The sequence below is a fragment of the Eschrichtius robustus genome, chromosome 13 (assembly GCF_028021215.1).
Source record: "Eschrichtius robustus isolate mEscRob2 chromosome 13, mEscRob2.pri, whole genome shotgun sequence".
Classification (NCBI taxonomy): domain Eukaryota; kingdom Metazoa; phylum Chordata; class Mammalia; order Artiodactyla; family Eschrichtiidae; genus Eschrichtius; species Eschrichtius robustus.
The window spans coordinates 12288314-12308285 of record NC_090836.1 but is presented as its reverse complement, the minus strand read 5'-3'; the positions used below and the strand labels follow the sequence as shown (position 1 = coordinate 12308285).

Below are 19972 nucleotides of genomic sequence, written 5' to 3'. Positions count from 1 at the left end.
AGCGTGGGCGGGGCGCAGGGCAGCGTCCTGCCCAGCATCCATGCGCTGCTGTTGCTCGGGAGAGAGGGTCGTGTGGCCCAGTAGCAGCCGGGAGATAAACCCTCACTTCCTAGTAAAAGTCGTTTTCCGAATCGCGGGCGGGGCTGAGGAGAGGAGAGAGGAGGTGAGTTGGGTTCTAAGGGGTTCCGTGAAAAGGGTGTGGCGAGAGAGCTGTGTAATCGTGGAGTCCTACCCAGTGATCCCTCCCGGGAGAGCAAGGAGCGGTCCGTTTGCGGGCGCTTTCCTGGGTCGCCGGCGGAGCTGGAGACGGGGCCCCACCTGCATGCCGCAGGCAGGGGCGGCCAGCGGGGCGAGGCGGGAACCGAAGTCATTCAAGGCCTCGCTCGACTCCTGGCTCTGTCACTCCTAACTAACCTGTTTATATGAGGGAAATGGGGAAGGGGCTTAAGGCCCCCAAATGCGGTGTGATCCCATGCACCTTAACTGATCTCCTCCAGCTCCGGCTTGTCTAGACATCGTGAAATCACTTAGCTTCCTAGAGGTGGTTGCCTGGATTGGCTTTGGGGTAATTTCCCAGCCTTGACAGCGATGTATGTGTATCTCATTTTAAGCGATATATCAATATATCTCATATGTACTCTAGCCAGGGAAGCATTTCTTGTATTCCCTCAGCAGAGGCTGGCATCATATCATTTATTGAATATCAGACACTTCGGGACAAGTGTATTCCATGATTGCATTTGATTCCCCAGCAAATTTACGAATTATTCATTATTAATTACCATTTTACAGATGAGGAAACTGATACGCGGTGGGGGGCAGAACTGAGCCAGGATCTGAACCCAGCCCTGTTGTATCCTGCACCCTTTGACCTTAACCTTTATGTGCTACTGACTCTGCCAGGGAGGCTCCCGTCCCTATTTGCTGACATTTCACTTCTAAGTGCTTTCTTCTACTCCATACTCAAGTGTATCCATGGTGCTGGTATTAATTAAATTTCTAGGGCAGTGAGACAGTCCCATAAGTTCAACTTTCTTCAATTCAAGTGAAAAAACCCCTGAGTTACTTAAAAAGAAGCAGCAGGGTCTGGCGCACTTCTGTGCCGTTGTATTTGTTGAGTGAGCGAATGAGTGAATTTGAGTAGATAGGTAATGGACTTATTAAATCCCCAATTTAGTGTGAATCAGATTATTGAGGATGAAGGTGGGACTGCAGTGGAGCATGAAAATAAGTATTCATATGATAATTTAAAATCTTTATTCTTTAAGTATTTAAGTTATTTGGAATTAATTTTTTGTTTATATTTTTGATGGTGGCCTCAATTTTTTTGAACCTGTCTAGTAGAACTTTATTTTCCCTTGTAGCACAGCTTTTTTGTTTTTGTTCATGTTTTATGTACTTGATAAAATATGACCAAATTATTTGAACACGAGAAATTTTTTGTTTTTGTCTGTGAGTATGAGTCCCATGGTAGTATCCAGTCCTGAAGTATTCATTTTCCAAACCAAAACTGGGTCACATGATTTGAGAATGCAAGGTATCTGAAATTAGAACTGACTGAGATTTTCTGAAGTTGACTAATAAAGTGCCTTCCTACACGTTTGTTAAAGAACTTAATTTAAAGCTGTTCTATAAGGGTTTTCTTACAATGTGAATGAAATGCTGTTGAAATTAGATCCTGTAGCAAAGTCATCTCTTCTGAATTTGAACATTTAATGCCTCTTTTGTCCCAAGAACTGTTAACTTTTGAAGATTCAGAGATAAATAAGCCATCAAGAAGCTTCTATTTTCCAAGTAAAGAGCGAGGGAGGGGGAAGACATCTATGTGGTACACATGTGGTTTGCTATAATGGAGTGGCATGAATGAAATGCTCTTGGTGTACAGAACAAATTTTATCAGGCCTAGGGATGTCTTCAAAGATCTGGTAACATTTGTTCTGAGCTGAAGGCCCTTTGGGGAAGGAGAAGGCCACAGCAAGCTTGGGGAACAAACAGCGTGAACAAATGCCAGAGTAATTTCTAGGCATGATGTATTTGGGAAACCTTCTAATGTTGGATATTTAATTTGTCCTGTTGCCTGAGAATAATGTGATGGACCAGGTAAACAGTTGGATATAAATTGAAACCAAGTCCAAACAAGCCAACAGAAAAATGAGCGAAAGACAGTGGAAAAACATGGCCAATAAGCATAGAAAGAGATGTTCAGTTTGATGAGTCATCAGGGAATTGCAAATCAAGACCACAGCGCAATGCAATTTTTCATTCACTAGATTGGTAAAAAATTTTAAAATGACAATAGTAAGTGTTGCACAGAATTTCTTGTAACACTAGTAGGAGTATAAAGTGATTCAACTATTTTTGAAACAAAACTTTGTCGTTGTCTTGTGAACTTGAAAATAGATTCACATTTATGCCGAACCAGCAATTCCACTCCTGGATATTTATCTGAGGGAAATGATAGCACTTACGTACATGGTTTATGTTCACTAAAGTTCTTGGTAGAGCTCTTCACAGTAGCAAAAACAAACCAGCTGCACATGGACAAGAGACTGGATGAATAAATTACGGTGTGATATAATTTGGCAGTCAGAATGAACTAATAAACACAGTCAGTTCATGGTGGTCTACAACACATGAAGACTTGTGTCTTTATTTATTTGGCAAATATATATTCTAAACTAACATATGGTTGAAGATCACCTGTGGGAGTCCTGAGGAGCTAACTGAGCATTGCTGCCTTCCACAGAAAATTAACATTTTCTTCTCCTTTGGGCTGGATGCTGCTATCAACCTGTGACCATTTTAGCACCCTGTGGGTGTCCCAGCTTGTTGAAGAGGCTCATATTCTACTTCGCCTCCTTACAAATTTATTCTCCATTGCAACCCTAGAGTGGATGCTTGCTTACCTCTCACCTTCAGTTGTTATTTCACTGTCCTTTTATTTTTTATTTTTTGTTCTTTGATTTTCCTTATTTTCTTCTGGCCATAATAATGCAGCGTTTGTGCTAGAAGGTTCATTCAGATTCTGTAGATTGCCAAACTGCTGTAAGTGGATTTCACTAACTACAGCATTTGAATTTATGTATTTTCCCTGACTAGTCTGTGAACTCCTTGAAAGCAAGAATCTGATTCATATGTGTACCCCTAGAACGTCTGACCTAGAATTTGGAATACTCATAGGCACTTATTAATGTTTTGGGAAAATTATCTATTTGATAATATGTTAACATATCTTACTAAAATGAGTTGTTCCGTATATTTTCATTTTCTGAAAAGATTTTATACCATGACAATTATCTGTCCCTTAAATTTATTAGTAAACCATTTGCCTTGACCTGCCCTGGAGGTTATGGTTTTGGTTATCTTTTCAGATTCTTTGACCATTTTTATTGGTCAGCAAAGTGGCCTGACAGGTGGAGAGAAGGGCTACCTTAAATATCATATGTGGACTATTAAACACTAATAAACAAAAATTGTAGTTGATGTTTACCTTTATGTAATTCTTTAATAACTGGCATTAAACATTATGATAATGATTATATTCTGATAATAAGAAATAAGTTTGCTTATTATCAAATCCAAAATTCTACCTAAATATTTTTGTACTTACATACATAAATACCTACATAGTTTGTGTTCTAAGGTTATGTTTCACAAAACTCTTTTCCTTGAGCTCACTCAAATAATAATGTCCCAAAATCTGAACAACTGCTTTACTATCTTGAAGATTATAATCGTGCATAACAATAAGTACTTGGTGTCTAATACTTTCTTATGGGATATATGAAATTTGATTAAAAGCAAGCTATCTTAGAGAGAAATCTTATATTAATCTTGCAATTTGCTAAACCTTTGAGTTAGGCATTCTAGATATATAAAAAAGAGATACTTCTATATTTTCAATTAAATACCTGCAATTCTGCATCATTTTTACTCATCTTCATTGTCATAATCATTGCTGCTAAACTCTTGGGTTTTTGTTTTTTTGTTTTGTTTTGTTATTTATTTTATTTATTTATTTTTGGCTGCATTGGGTCTTCGTTGCTGCGTGCGGGCTTTCTCTAGTTGCGGCGAGCGGGGGCTACTCTTCGTTGCGGCGCGCGTGCTTCTCGTTGCGGTGGCGTCTCTTGTTGCGGAGCACGGGCTCTAGGCTCCCAGGCTTCAGTAGTTGTGGCACGTGGGCTCAGTAGTTGTGGCTCGTGGGCTTAGTTGCTCTGCAGCATGTGGGATCTTCCCAGACCAGGGCTTGAACCTGTGTCCCCTGCATTGGCAGGCGGATTCTTAACCACTGCGCCACCAGGGAAGCCGTAAACTCTTGTTTATTCACTGAAGAATAAGATAAAGAAACTGGAGGAAGGTGCTGCCTGAGTTCAGCCTTTTTAGGAAATGATTTTCCTATAATTTTGTTTCTCTGCAACTTATAGTGGTTTTATATTTTTAACTTAATCTGACAGTTAGGTTTTAATAGAATTCAGTCCCTTAACATTTAAACAACTATAAACATGATTCTTTCTTTCCATCTTTATATTTTTCTATTGCTGTTCCTTTTTGCTATTTCTACTGGTTTTATCACGACACCGTGGCAGACATCACTGGTGACTGATCCATTATCCATTCTCCCGTTTGTTCTTAATACCAGAACCTAAATTTTGGGGGGAGTGATAATGCACTCAGAAGAAAAACGGTATTTCCAAGGCCCCTGTGGTGAGAGGAGGGCTGTATGGCTGGTGGAAGCTGTGTGTGGAGCTTCTGGGAAACCTGACTAAGAAGGAGGGTAACTCAGATGACAGATCCTTTGTAGTTCCCTTTTCCTCCTCTTTTTCTACTTGGAGTGTGGGAGTAATCATGGCCGGGTAGCACTTAGGAGATGGCATTGAAAAAGGAAGTCGAATATTCAGGATATTGGAACAAAAAAATTAAAGGAGCCTGGACAGTGATGACCTCTTGAAGCCACTGTTGTCAGCCTTGAGTGGTCTACTTTCAGGGGCATGAGGGAGAAAATAAACTTGTATCGTCGGTAAGACCCTGTTATTTCAGGTTTCTATTACTAATCGCCCCAAAGTAATACCAAACTGGCAGAATGTATATTCCCCTTTCTTCTCTGTTAATTTAGAAGTAATACTGTATTTTTTATTACTGGTTACATTCTCTTTTTTTTTTTTTACATTCTCTTTTGACATGCAGAGTTAAACCATATTTCTTTACCCTTTTTATAAAATACCAGCTTTTGCACATCCAGCCCCTTCACTGTTCCCCCTGCCTCAGAAAGTGGAGATTTCAGAATATATGTACTTCCCCGCCTTCTGCCTTTACTCTCAGGTTAACACCTTTTTAATAGTTTTATTTTCTTCTTTATATCCCCTGTCAACTCCAAAGATTTGTTGAGATGATTTAGCACTTTAATTCTAGACTGTTATGATTTCTCCTGCAGAGTGCCTTTTTTTTTTTTCCAAGAATCATTATTTAGCATTTATATTACAAATTCCCAATCACTGTATCATTATCTACTCAGACTTAGTTACATACACATTGCAGGAATCATAACTCACTACTATTTGTTCTCTTCTTCATCTTCCCTGATTTTGAAGTCTCTGTTCTGATTTCTTTTTCTTTTTTTTTTTTTTACTTTTGGCTGAGCCATGCAGCATGCAGGATCTTCCCCAATCAGGGATTGAACCCATGCCTCCTGCAGTGGAAGCATGGAGTCCTAACCACTGGACTGCCAGGGAAGTCCCCTGATTTATTTTTCAATTGAGTAGTCCCTTTTGAAGAATTTTCCTTAGGTGAGGTATGTGGGTAATAGAGTCTATGAAATTTTGCAGCTCTAGGAATATCTTTCCTTCACCCTGACTGGTAAATGTTATCTTAATGATATATAGACCCTTAAGTTGTAGCTCTTTTTTTTTCTCAGAAGTCTGGATAGTGTTGCATGGTCCATCAGCTTCCAATGTGCAGCTAAGAAGTCCCATGCTCGTTCACTGGCCTTTATTCATTTATTATTTGTGAGATTTTATTTTTATCCGTGGAGTTCAGTCATTTTACCAGGATATGTTTGAAGCTATTTTGTTCTTGTATTCCATTACTGTGGTAACTGCTTTTCAATCTACTGACTCAACCTATTCTTCACATTAGGGAACTGCTTTCCCTGAAGCAGAGCCTAAGACAGGGCTTGGGTGCAGATGATTTACTGAGGGGGTGCTTTTCAAGAAAATGTGAGGGCACAGTGGAAGCCAGGTAGGGAAAGGAAGTTGTTTCCAAGGGCAGGTAAAGTCTAGCCTTGGTCTGATCCACAAGAGTTTCTGGAGAGGGAATTATAACTCTGAATTGTCCCATCTTAAAGCAGAGGCCACAAAACATGTATAATATAAACATATTTTAAAATTTTCTGAGGTAAACATATTATTTTTAAAATAAGAAAAAATTATGATTAAATATTTTATTGTGGTATGATCAAACATGGTTTTATCCATATCTTTCTTGAGCTTTTTTGGTGTTGTTCTGGATTATGTCAATTTATTTCTTTTTCTCAGTTTTATTGAGAAATAATTAACATACATCACAAATGGTTTGATTTGCCTATATTGTGAAATGATCACCACAATAAGTTTAGTTAAGAACCATCATCTCATATAGATACAATAAAAAGAAAAGAAATCCTCCTCACGATGAGAACTCTTAGGATTTAGTCTGTTAACAACTCTCCTATGCAGTTGACCTTGAACAACTCAGAGGTTGGGAACACCAACCCCCGTGCAGTTGAAAATCCTCCTATAACTTTACAGTTGGCCTCCTCATTCAGTTCCAAATTAGTGGATTTAACCAACCACAGATCATAGTACTGTAATACATATTTATTGAAAAAAAATTATGTGTAAGTGGACCTGTGCATTTTAAACCCATGTTGTTCAAGGAATAACTGTATATCATCCAGCAGTGTTAACTATAGTCATCGTGTTGTACATGACATTCCTAGTACTTATTTATCTTATAACTAGAAGTTTGTACCTTTTGACCACCTTCCTCCAATTCCGCCTCCCACCACTCCTCTTCTGTAGCCACAGATCTGATCCCTGATCTCTTTTTCTGTTTTCTATAAGTTTGGTGTGTTTGTTTGTTTTTTTTGTTTTTTAGATTCCACATATAAGTGAGACCATTCAGTATTTGTTTTTTCTGTCTGACTTATTTCACTTAGCATAACGCCTTCAAGGTTCATCCGTGTTGTCACATGTGGTAGGATTTCACTGTTCTTTATGGCTGAATAATATTCCATTCTTTATCCTTCATCCATCAATGGGCACTTAGGTTATTTCCGTATATTGGCTATTGCAATAGTGCTGCTATGAACATTGGTGCAGATATCTTTTCAAGTTAGTGTTTTCATTTCCTTTGGATATATTCTAAGAAGTGGAATTGCTGAATTGTATGGTAGTTCTATTTTTAATTTTTTGAGGACACTCCATATTGTTTTTCATAGTGGCTGCTCCAATTTACAATCACACCAACAATGCACTAGGGTTCCCTTTTCTTCACGTCCACACTAACATTTGTTATCTCTTGTCTTTTTTATGACGGCCATTCTAACACGCGTGAGGTGATATCTCATTGTGGTTTTAATTTGCATTTTCTTAGTGACTAGTGATGTTGAACATCTTTTCATGTACCAGTTGGCCATTTGTGTATCTTTGGAAAAATGTCTATTCAGGTTTTTGACATTTTTTATTTGAATTAGTTGCTTTTTTGCTTTTCAGCTTTATGAGCTTTTTATGTATTTTGGATTTTAACCCTTTCTGAGATATATGGTTTACAAATATTTTTCCCATTCTGTAGGTTTTCTTCACTTTGTTGAGAGTTACTTTTGCTGTGCAGAAGCTTTTTAGTTTGATGCAGTTCCACTTGTTTATTTTTTGCCCATTAGGTGTGATTTACAAAAAAACCATGACCAAGACCCATGTTAAGGAACTTTTTTCCTACGTTTCCTTCTAGGAGTTTCATGGATTCAGATCTTACATTTAAGTCTTTAATCCATTTCATGTTAATTTGGGGGAGTGGTATAAGATAGGGATCAATTTTCATCTTTTTACATGAATATCCAATTTTCCCAGCAACATTTATTAAAGAGATTGTCATTTCTCCACTGAGTATTCTTGAATCCCTAGTTAAATATTAGTTAACCATTTATGCTTGGGTTTATATCTGGCACTCAGTTCTTTTCCATTGGTCTATTTGTCTGTTTTTATGCCAGTACCATACTGTTTTAATTACTATAGTATTATAGGATAGCTTGAAATCAGGAAAAGCCTCCTGCTTTGTTCTTCTTTCTCAGGATTCCTTTGGCTATTTGGGATCTTTCATGGTTCCATATAAATTTTAGGAGGTTTTTTCCTGTTTCTGTAAAAAATGGCATTGGAATCTTGATAGAGATTGCACCAAATCTATAGATGGCTTTTGGTAGTATTGACATTTTAACAATATTAATATTTCCAGTCCATGAATGTGGGATACCTTTCTATTTATTTGTGTCCTCTTTGATGTCTTTCATCAGTGTCTTACAGATTTCAGAATAGAATTCTTTCACCTCCTTGGTTAAATTTATTCCTAAGTATTATATTGTTTCTGATTCTATTGTAAATAGGATTAATTTCTTTATTTCTTTTTCAGAAAATTTGTTGTTTATGTATAGAAACGCTACTGATTTTTCTATGTTCATTTTATATTCTGCAGCTTTACTGAATTCATTTATTCTAACAGTTTTTTGGTTGCGTCTTCATCTGCAAGTAGAAATAATTTTACTTCTTTCCCAATTCTGATAACTTTTATTTTATTTTCTTGCCTGATTGCTCTAGCTAGGACTTTAACCTTTCACCACTGAGTATGATGTTTGCTCTAGGCTTCTCATGTATGGCCTTTATTTTGTTGAGATATGTTCCTTCTGCACCTAATTTGTTGATTGTTTTTATCATAAACAGTTGCTGTATTTTGTCAAATGCTTTTTCTGCCTCAATTGAGATAATCATATAATTCTTTTCTTTCATTCTCATTGGGGGATTTTTGATTACGGAGTCAATATCCTTACTAGAAATTGGTTTATTCAGATTTTCTGTTTCTTCCTGATTCTGTCTTGGTAGGTTGTATGTTTCTAAGAACTTTTTCACTTCTTCTACGTTGTCCATTTTGTTGGCATATAGTTATTCACAGTAGTCTCTTATGATCCTTTGCACTTCTGTGGTATCATTTGTAATGTCTCCTTTTTCATTTATAATTGTGTTGATTTGGATTCTCTCTCTTTTTTCCTTGGTTAGTCTAGCTAAGGGTTTGTCAATTTTCTTTATCTTTTCAAAGAACCAGCTCTCAGTTTGGTTCATCTTTTCTGTTGTTTTTCTGTTCTCAGTTTCATTTATTTTTGCTCTAATCGTTATTATTTCCTTCCTTCTGCTAATTTTGGGCTCAGTTTGTTCTTCTTTTTCTAGTTCCAGAGGCATAGAGTTAGAATTTTTATTTGGCTTCATGCAAAATGGATACCAGAACCTAGATTCTTATGCTAGTCACATGGCAGGCTTTTTTTCCCTTGGTCTTTGCAGAGTAGAATGTAACTGTTAGCAATCTGGACAATATAACTTTTACACTGTTGGAGTGAAAGATATGAAGGAACCATAGAGGAAATGATAGAAGCAATAATATTCTCACCTTACAAAAAAGGGGACTGAACTTAAAATTCCTATGTGAAGTGGGGCTGAGATATCTGTAAGGACATCATAACTTTTTTTTCTATTTGATTTGATACCACATACTCATATTACTTTGTTAACTTTTTTTTAATATCCATTTTGAGAAACAGCAATTTATAATTTTAGTGAGAGTAATGTAGTAATTACCCAGAAGCATGTAAAATTTCCCTTTTATTGTTATCTGTGAACTGTTTATAAGGAATTTTAATTTCTGCTTGGTCATTAATTACCTCTACCAGTGCATATTAATACTTCAGTATTATCTCCAATACTATCTCATAGGAAAGATACAACCCAGTACAGCACCTTCAATCTGTCTAGATCTCTTCAGAAAGACATTGTCTTTGATAAGGTTACATATATTCAGACCCACTGAAACACTAATTCCCGATGTGTGGTGAATTGGGGTTTTTCAGTGAAATTTGCTTCTGTCACCAACCAAAGAGATTGTTGCCAGGAAGAAACAAATGAAGCCATGGTTTTAGTTGGAGATTAATTTGAAAATCATGCCACATTAAATGCCAAGTATATATCCAAGTTTTGAATTCTAGAAGGACCTTGTGCATGCATGGGGAGAGACAGCAAATTCTCCGGTGTCTCTTCTTATAAGGGCACTAATCCCATCATGAGGGCCCCATCGTCATGACCTCATCTAACCTCACTTTACTCCCATAGGCCTCACCTTCAAAAATCATGATATTGAGGGGTAGAGCATCAACATATGAATTTTGGAGGTCACAAATATTCAGACCATAATGCATGCCTTGTATGTTCAAGGAATACCCAGATGGCCAGTGAAGGTCAAGCAGAGTTGGCTAAAGAAAGACTGGGAGGAGATGCAGTCAGAGGGTCTGTTGGCTTAAGATACTGGAAGGGCATTGCCCTTTATTCTGAATGAGATGGGGATCCACTGGAGGATCTTAAGCTGAGGAGTAATATGATCTGACTTATAATTTAAAAGAGCTAGTTTGTTGGTGGTGAGGAATATAAACTGTAGGGGGCAAGAATACAAGAGATGATGATAGTTTGGACCAACGGCAGTAATTTGATTCTAAATGTATTTTGAAGGTAGAACCAACATATTGGAAATTAGAGAGGAATTGGATGTAGGGTATAAAAGAAAAAGAAGAATCAAGGAGGGTCTGAGAGGACTTCCCTGGTGGCACAGTTGTTAAGAATCCGCCCGCCAATGCAGGGAACATGGGTTCGAGCCCTGGTCTGGGAAGATCCCACATGCCACAGAGCAACTAAGCCCGTGTGCCACAACTACTGAGCCTGTGCTCTAGAGCCTGCGAGCCACAACTACGGAGCCCGCGTGCCACAACTACCAAAGCCCATGCACCTAGAGCCCGTGCTCCGCAACAAGAGAAGCCACCACAATGAGAAGCCCACGCACCACAACAAAAGAGTAGTCCCTGCTCACCGCAACTAGAGAAAGCCCACGTGCAGCAATGAAGACCCAGTGCAGCCAAAAGTTAATTAATTAACTAATAAATTTTTTAAAAGTGGTATTATTATTATTAACAACAAAAAAAGGAGGGCCTGAGAAAGTAGAGTGGTAGAGGAGTAGAGTTATAATTACTGAGATGAGGATGACTTGGGGAGGAGCAAGATTGGAGAGAGGAGCTGAGGAAAACAGTAGTGCAGTTTTGTTTTGGACATGAGAAATTTAAAATATGTATTAAACATCCAGGTGGAAATGTCAAGTCAGCAGTTATATATAAAATTCTTGAGGTTAGGGGAGAAGTCAAGGTTAGAAATACATGTATTTAGGTGTCATCAGCATATAGACAGCATTTGGAGTCTTGAGTTAGATGAAGACCATCTCTTAACTCATAACTCCTTTTTAAGAGCAAAGAAACCTCTTCAGAGATCCCTAAAAAACCTTCCCACATGTTTCACTTGCCAGAATAAAGTCACATGGCCATGCCTAAGCTCATCATTACAAAGGCAATGGGACCATTGCGACTGAATCAGTTAATTAGGAGTCACCTCCTGGAGCAGGGGAGGAGCCGAGCCTCCCAGAAGCTCATGTTAGCATGAGAATTAGCAGATAGCTGTACAAATTGTGGTTCTGCCAGGAAAAAGGAGGGATGGGCCTTATAATCATTATAGATGTCTTTAGCAGCAGAGATCAAATTTCAGTGGCAGCTTTTAAAAGTCTGGCATTTTCCTCCTTCTTCCAGCAGGTGGGAGTATTTCCAGCAATCTTTCTCATATCTTCTATATTACTTACCGATACCACCTCCTCTTCAGCTTTCTTCTGCTGCCAAAGGAAAGTGAAAGGAAGTGTGACATGTTACAGTGAAAAAAAAGATAATTTTTTTTTTTTTTACCCGTGTGGCAGTTTATTCTGTATTAAATATTTTCATGAGCTAATCTCTAATGGATATCTCACTTTAGTAAACTTTATTAGTTATTAATCCATCAATTTTGACATAAACTAAGCTGGGCTTATTCTTACCTTGACTGAGTTGTTCTGATAGTTAAAAAATAATGAAAGATGTTTAAAAAAAAATAATGGATGTAAATTATTTAAATAACTTTCTGCAAAATACTTTGCTATGAAATCAAAGCTTTAATTACTTACCTTAATTTGATTCTGGAAAAGCTTACAGAATCTTAGATACCTAAGTATGAAGTTGTCTTCTCTTTCCTTTTATCTTCTGATTGTTGCACTAGTAATACAAAATTCAATTTGTGTACAAAATAGTTCTCTGTTTCATATATAAATTAGACTAATACAGTTTCTTGACAAAAGAAGAGACTTAATTGCATTACTCACAGTTCAAACACTCCTCCCACATTGTAAAGAAGATATACAGATAAATATTCATCGTGCACTTTCCTTATTATCCTCTTCCTTTCTGTGACCCTCATACTTACAGAACAGCTTTGCACTGGGCCAATAATGCCATTTAAGGCTAACCACCTTTCTCTTTCCCTCACAAACTTGGACAACTCCTGCCGTCTCAGGTCTTTAACTGTTTATTGCTCAGTTATAGGATCTGGGAGCCAATCTAGTCATGGTGTAAAGGAAGAAAATTAAAGACAAAATTCAATAGTAGATTTCCACTTCCAAAATAGTAGGGTAGATGTAGTTTGCCATGTTCTTCCTGCTAAGTACACCAAAGCCCTGGACACTATATATAAAGCAAATAAAAGAAGACTCTAAAAGGTGGAGAGAAAAAGACAGATTGACAAGGGAACTCAGAATCCAATGAACAACAAAGTGGTGAGTTTTCTGGGTTTTCTTTTTGGCATGTAGATCCCAGTCTTGGAACTGCAGAAGCTAGAAAACTGGAAACACTAACAAATGCAGACAAAACAAGCCCAACAAAAGCCTGCTCTCTAGCTGGAGGAAAGGGAAGCCTAACAAGACAGAAAACTTTTAGACAATAACAACTCTCTCCAGCCAAATACCAGAGAAAAACTGTAGTCCCACCCCACCTCTACCAGAAAAGGAGCTCAGATTTCCACCCTTGCTGGGCTGTAAGAAGGCATGAGTGAATAACCTAGACTGCTATCTCTACCTGGCAGCAATGAGTCTATGTCTCTCCCTTTCCCTGCCAGAGTGATGTCCAAAGAAGACAGATAAAACAGAAGGTTAAAATAAAATTCAGAGTCTCATAGTAGAATATCCAAATGTCCAAATTTCAATAGAAAATCATGTTATACCAAGAACCAGAAAGGCCTCAAAGTGAATGAAAAGATAATCAATAGATGCCAACATTGAAATTATAGAGATGTTAGAATCATCTGTCAAATATTTTAAAGCAGCCATCATAAAAATACTTTAATGAGAAGTTACGAACACACTCGAAACAAATGAAAAAATAAAATTTCTTCAAAGAAATAGAAGATGTGAAAAAGAATTATACAGATGATTTGTTGGAGCAGTGAAACTATTCTGTATGATACTATGTTGGTTGATACTTGTCATTATATCCAAACCCATAGAATGTACAGCATCAAGGGTGAACTGTAAGCTATAGACTTTGGGTAATAACAATGTGTAAATTAGGCTCACCAATTGTAACAAATGTACCACTCTGTGGTGATGATGCTGTGAGGTTGATAGTGGACAAGACTCTGCATTCTGTGTGGTGGCCATGAATATATGGGAACTCTCTGTATTTTCTGCTCAATTTTGCTGTGAATCTAAAATTGCTGTAAAAAAATAAAGTCTGTTAAAAGAATCAAATGTAAAATTTAGAACTAAAAAATAAATTAATTTAAATCAAAACTCAGTGGATAGGCACAAAATCAAAATGTAGACGAAAGAGGAAAGAATTAGTGAAATTGAAGATGGAACAATAGAAATTACCCAATCTGAATAATAGGAAGAAAACAGAACAAGAAACAGCCTTAGGAACTTGTGGGAATATAAGAAAAGATCCAACATTTTTGTCATTAGAATGTCAAAGGAGAAGAGAAAGGAGGGCTGCAAAAGTATTCCAAGAACTAATGTCTGAAATGTCCCAAATGTGGCAAAAGACATAAACTTAGATTCAACAACGTGAGTAAACTCCAAGGAGTATAAAACCCCCCAAATCCTACCAAGGCACATTAAAGTCAAACTTCCAAACACTAAGGACAAAAATTCTTGAAGGCAGTGAGAGAGAAGTGACACCTTATATATAAGAGGAAAACTATTCCAATGATAGCACATTTCTCATCAGAAATTGTGAAGGCCAGAAGGAAGTGCCACAACAATTTTAACATGCTGAAAGAAAAGAACTGACAACCGAGAATTCTGTATATAGCAAAAATGCACTTTAAGAATGAAGGGTAAATCAAGACATTCTCATTAAGGAAAACTAACAGAATTTGTCACCAGTAGACCCACTCTAAAATAATGGCTCAAAGAAGTTCTCTAAACTTAAAGGAAACAGAAAGAAGGAATCACAACATCACAAAGGAATAAAGAATATGATAAGCAAAAATATGAATAATTACAGTAGACTCCCTTCTCTTGGACTTCTTAAATTATGTTTGATGATTGAGACAAAAATTTAATATGTATCTGGTGTGATTCTAAATATATGTAGAGTAAATATTTAATAAGATTATATTATGAATGGGGAGGGTAAAGAGATATAAAGGAGGGTCAGGATTCTGTACTTCATTTGAACTGGTCAAACGATGACACCAGTAGACTGTGATAAGTTATGTGTATATAACACCTAGAGCAACCATTTAAAAAATTATATAGAGAGATACACTCAAAAACATTACAAATAAACCAAAATAGAATTCTACAAAATGTTCAAATAACCCACAGGAAGACAATAAAAATGAAACACAAAAACAGAGAACAAGTAGAAAACAAACATAAAAAATGGTGGACTTATTCCCTAACATATCGATAATTACATTAAATGTAAATGGTCCAAGGAAACAAATTGAAAGTAATCTTGGCAGAGTGGACTTGGAAAACATGACCCAGCTATATGTCTATAAGAAACTCATTTCAAATATAAAGATATAGGCAAATTGAAAGTAAAAGGATGTAAAAATTTATATCACACAAACATTAATCTAAAGAAAGCATATGTGTCTATATTAAAATCAGATAAAGTGGAATTCAGAGAAACAAAACAAAACCCACCAGAGCCAGAGGGATATAATGTAATAATAAAAGGGTCAATCCACCAAGAAGACATATCAATCCTAAATGTTTATGTATCAAATAGCAGAACTGCAAAACATGTGTAGCAAAAACAAATAGAAGGGAAAGGAAAAATAGACAAATCTACAATTATAACTGGAAACTTCAGCACCCCTCTTTCAATAATTGATAGAACAACTAGACAGAAAACCAGCAAGGATATAGAAGAAGTCAACAACACCATCAAGCAACAGAATCTTATCAACGTTTATAAAACAGTCCTCCCCAAAATAGCAAAATACACATTCTTTTCAAGTGCCCAAGGAACATGTACTAAGATAGACCACATCCTGGGCCATAAAACAAACATTTTTTTAAAAATAAATTTATTTATTTATTTTTGGCTGTGTTGGGTCTTTGTTTCTGTGCGAGGGCTTTCTCTAGTTGGGGTGAGCGGGGGCCACTCTTCATCACGGTGCGCGGGCCTCTCACTATCGCGGCCTCTGTTGCGGAGCACAGGCTCCAGACGCGCAGGCTCAGTAGTTGTGGCTCATGGGCCCAGCTGCTCCGTGGCATGTGGGATCTTCCCAGACCAGGGCTCGAACCCATGTCCCTTGCATTGGCAGGCAGATTCTCAACCACTGTGCCACCAGGGAAGCCCAAACATTTTTTAAAATTTAAATCATATAGAGCATGTTCTCTTGCCATCATGGAATCAAACTAAAAATCAACAGCAGAAGGAAAACAGGAAAATCTCCAAATGTTTGAAAATTAAACAACATACTTCATGGTTCTCTTTCAAAAAGGAAACCTGAAAGGAAATAAAAAGAGCGTTGAATTGAAAGAAAATGAAAATATATCAAAGTTTATTGGATATAGCTAAAGCATTGCTAAAAAGGAAATTTATAAAATTAAATAAACATATTAGAAAAGGGGAAGAGCCTCAAATCAATAATCTAAGCTCTCACCTAGAAAAAGAGCGAAGAAAATCCAAAGGAGACAAATGTAAGGAAATGTTAAGGATAAGAGCAGAAATCAATGAAATTGGAAACAGCAAGACAGTATAGAAAGTCAATGTAACCATGGGTTTTAAAAAAATTTTATTTAATTTTAATTTTTTTAAATTTTTTAACTTTGGCCACACCATGTGGCTTGTGGGATCTTAGTTCCCCAACCAGGGATCAAACCTGGGTCCACACATTGAAAGCCTGAGTCTTAACCACTGGTGCACCAGGGAATTCCCTGTGGATTTTTTTAAAGATCAATAAAATTGATAAACTTCTAGCAAGACTGATTAAAAAATAAAGAGAAAAGACACAAATTACCAATATCAAGAATAAAGTAGGGTTAGCACTACAGACCGCACACACTAGAATCATTGTAAGGGAACAAACTCTATACACATGAACTTGACAATTTAAATGAAATGGGTCAGTTCCTCAAAAAGTACAAACTACCACAAATTATCCAAAATGATAATAGATAATGCTATAATGCTAATAGACCTATAACTATTTTTATAAATTTATTTATTTTATTTATTTATTTTTGACTGCCTTGGGTCTTTGTTGCTGCGTGCAGGCTTTCTCTAGCTGCGGCGAGCAGGGGCTACGCTTCATTGCGGTGCATGGGCTTCTCATTGTGGTGGCTTCTCTCATTGCAGTGCATGGGCTCTAGGTGCGCAGGCTTCAGTAGTTGTGGTGTGTGGGCTCAGTAGTTGTGGCTCACGAGCTCTAGAGTGCAGCCTCAGTAGTTGTGGTGCATGGGCTTAGTTGCTCTGCAGCATATGGGATCTTCCCAGACCAGGGCTGAAACCTGTGTCCCCTGCATTGGCAGGCAGATTCTTAACCACTGCACCATCAGGGAAGCCCAGACCTATAACTATTAAGGAAATTGAATTTACAACTTAAAAAAGTCCCCCAAAAGAAATATATCCAGGCCCAGATGGTTTCACTCAAGAATTATACAAAACATTAAAAGAATTAATACCAATTCTAAACAATCTCTTCTAGATAATAGAAGAGAAGGAAATACTTCTTGACTTATTTTATAAGCCTAATATTATCCTGAGAAAGAAAGAAAGAAATGGAGAAAGGAGGGAGGGAGAGAAGGAGGGAAAGGAGGGAAGAAAGAAAGGAAGGAAGGAAGGAAGAAAAGGAAGAAAGGAAGGAAGAAAATTGCAGACCAATATCCCTCATGAATATAGAGGCAAAATTCCTTATCAAAATATTAGCAAATATAATTCAACAATATAGAAGAAGAATTCTACGTAATTAATTAGGTATATTCCAAGGAAACAAGGATGGTTCAATATTTGAAAATTAATGTAATCTATCATATCAACAGAAAATTGCATAATATTATTAATAGATGCAAAAAAATCATTTGACAATATTCAAGATCCATTATGATAAAAATTCTCAGAAAATAAGGAATAAAAGGAAACTTCCTCAATTTGACAAAAATCATCTACAACAAAACTATAGTTAACATTACACTTGATGATGAAATACTAAATTCTCCCCTTCTCTTCCCCAAGACTGAAAACAAAGCAAGGTGAAAGTTACACTATTCAAAATCAATATTAATTGTATTTCTATGTACTAGTAATGAATACATGGACACCAAAATTTTAAATATAACACCATTTCTAATCACTCAAAAAATGAAATACTTTGAAATCTAACAAAGCACATATATTACTTGTATGCTGAAAACTAGAAAACTCTGGAGAAAGAAATCAAATACAACCCAAATAAATGGAGATACACGTTCATGGACTGGAATATGCAACATAGTAAAAATGTCAGTTCTTCCAAAGTTGGTTTACAGGATTAGTGCAATTTGTATCAAAATAGTGGCAAGATTTTTTGAAGGCATAAACAATATTATCTTAAAATTTATGTGGAAAGGCACAGGAACTAGAACAGCTAAAACAATTTTGAAAAAGAAGAAAAGTAGGAAGAATCAGTCTACCTGATTTCAAGACTTATTATATAGGTACAGTCATAAAGACTTTGTTAAAGGCAGAAAGATAAATCTATACATCTCTGCAAGTGAACAGAGAATCCAAAACTAAATCTTCACAAATATGATTCTTTTTAACATCTTTATTGAGGTATAATTGCTTTACATGGTTGTGTTAGTTGCTGCTGTATAACAAAGTGAATCAGCTATACGTACACATATATCTCCATATCCCCTCCCTCTTGCGTCTCCCTCCCACCCTCCCTATCCCACCCCTCTAGGTGGTCACAGAGCACCGAGCTGATCTCCCTGTGCTATGCAGCTGCTTCCCACTAGCTACCTATTTTACATTTGGTAGTGTATATATGTCCATGCCACTCTCTCACTTTGTCTCAGCTTACCCTTCCCCCTCCCCATGTCCTCAAGTCCATTCTCTACATCTGCATCTTTATTCCTGTCCTGCCCCTAGGTTCTTCAGAACCCTTTTTTTTTTTTTAAGATTCCATATATATTTGTTAGCATACAGTATTTGTTTTTCTCTTTCTGCAAAAGCAATGCAATGGAGGAAAGATAGCCTTTCAACAAATGATACTGAAGCAATTGGACATCCATAGGCAAATAAAGGAATGAATGAATGAGTGAATGAATGAATAACGACCCTCCATCTCAGTCTCACTTAAAATAATTAACTCAAAATAGATTATAGACTTAAATGTAAATTTAAAACTATAAAACTATTTTTTTTTTTATAAATTTATTTATTTATTTTTGGCTGTGTTGGGTCTTCGTTTCTGCGCGAGGGCCCTCTCCAGTTACAGCGAGCGGGGGCCCCTCCTCATCACGGTGCGCGGGCCCCCCACTGCCGCGGCCTCTCCCATTGCGGAGCACAGGCTCCAGACGCGCAGGCTCAGCAGTTGTGGCTCACGGGCCCAGTTGCTCCGCGGCACGTGGGATCCCCCCAGACCAGGGCTCGAACCCACGTCCCCTGCACCGGCAGGCAGACTCCCAACCACTGCGCCACCAGGGAAGCCCTAAAACTATTTTTTTTTTTTTTTTTGAAATTCACGTTCTTTTTATTTATTTATTTATGACTGTGTTGAGTCTTCGTTTCTGTGCGAGGGCTTCCTCCAGTTGCGGCAAGCGGGGGCCACTCTTCATCGTGGTGCGCGGGCCTCTCACCATTGCGGCCTCTCTTGTTGCGGAGCACAGGCTCCAGACGCGCAGGCTCAGTAATTGTGGCTCACGGGCCCAGCTGCTCCGCGGCATGTGGGATCTTCCCAGACCAGGGCTCGAACCCGTGTCCCCTGCATTGGCAGGCAGATTCTCAACCACTGCACCACCAGGGAAGCCCCCTAAAACTATTTTTTAAAAGTAGGGGAAAACCTTTGGGATCTAAGGCTAAGCAAAGGAATCTTAGACTTGGCACAAAAGCATTATCCATAAAAGAGTTCCATAAACTGGACTTAAAACTAAAAACTCTTTTTCTGTGAAAGACCCTTTGAAAAGAGGATGAAAAAATAAACTACAGACTGGGCAAAATGTTTGCAAATCACATATTGGACAGAAGAGTAGTATGTAAAAATATATAAAGAACTCGCAAAATTCAACTGTAAAAGAATAGACAATCATGGGCAAAAGACATAAACATACATATCACCAAAGGAGATAT

The 19972-nt window shown here is 37.4% G+C and overlaps 1 protein-coding gene across 5 annotated transcripts in view; it reads left to right on the top strand.

The window, feature by feature from the left end:
- GUCY2C (guanylate cyclase 2C) overlaps positions 1–19972 on the top strand; it is a 115739-nt gene that overhangs the window by 1205 nt on the left and 94562 nt on the right. Inside the window, exon 1 of one of the 5 annotated variants that reach the window (XM_068560127.1) lies at positions 83–163. The exons of the other annotated variants lie outside the window; for them this stretch is intronic. The gene's annotated coding sequence lies outside the window, so the exon portion shown is untranslated. Of the gene's footprint in view, positions 1–82; positions 164–19972 lie in introns of those variants that run through there. 5 annotated transcript variants of the gene reach the window in all.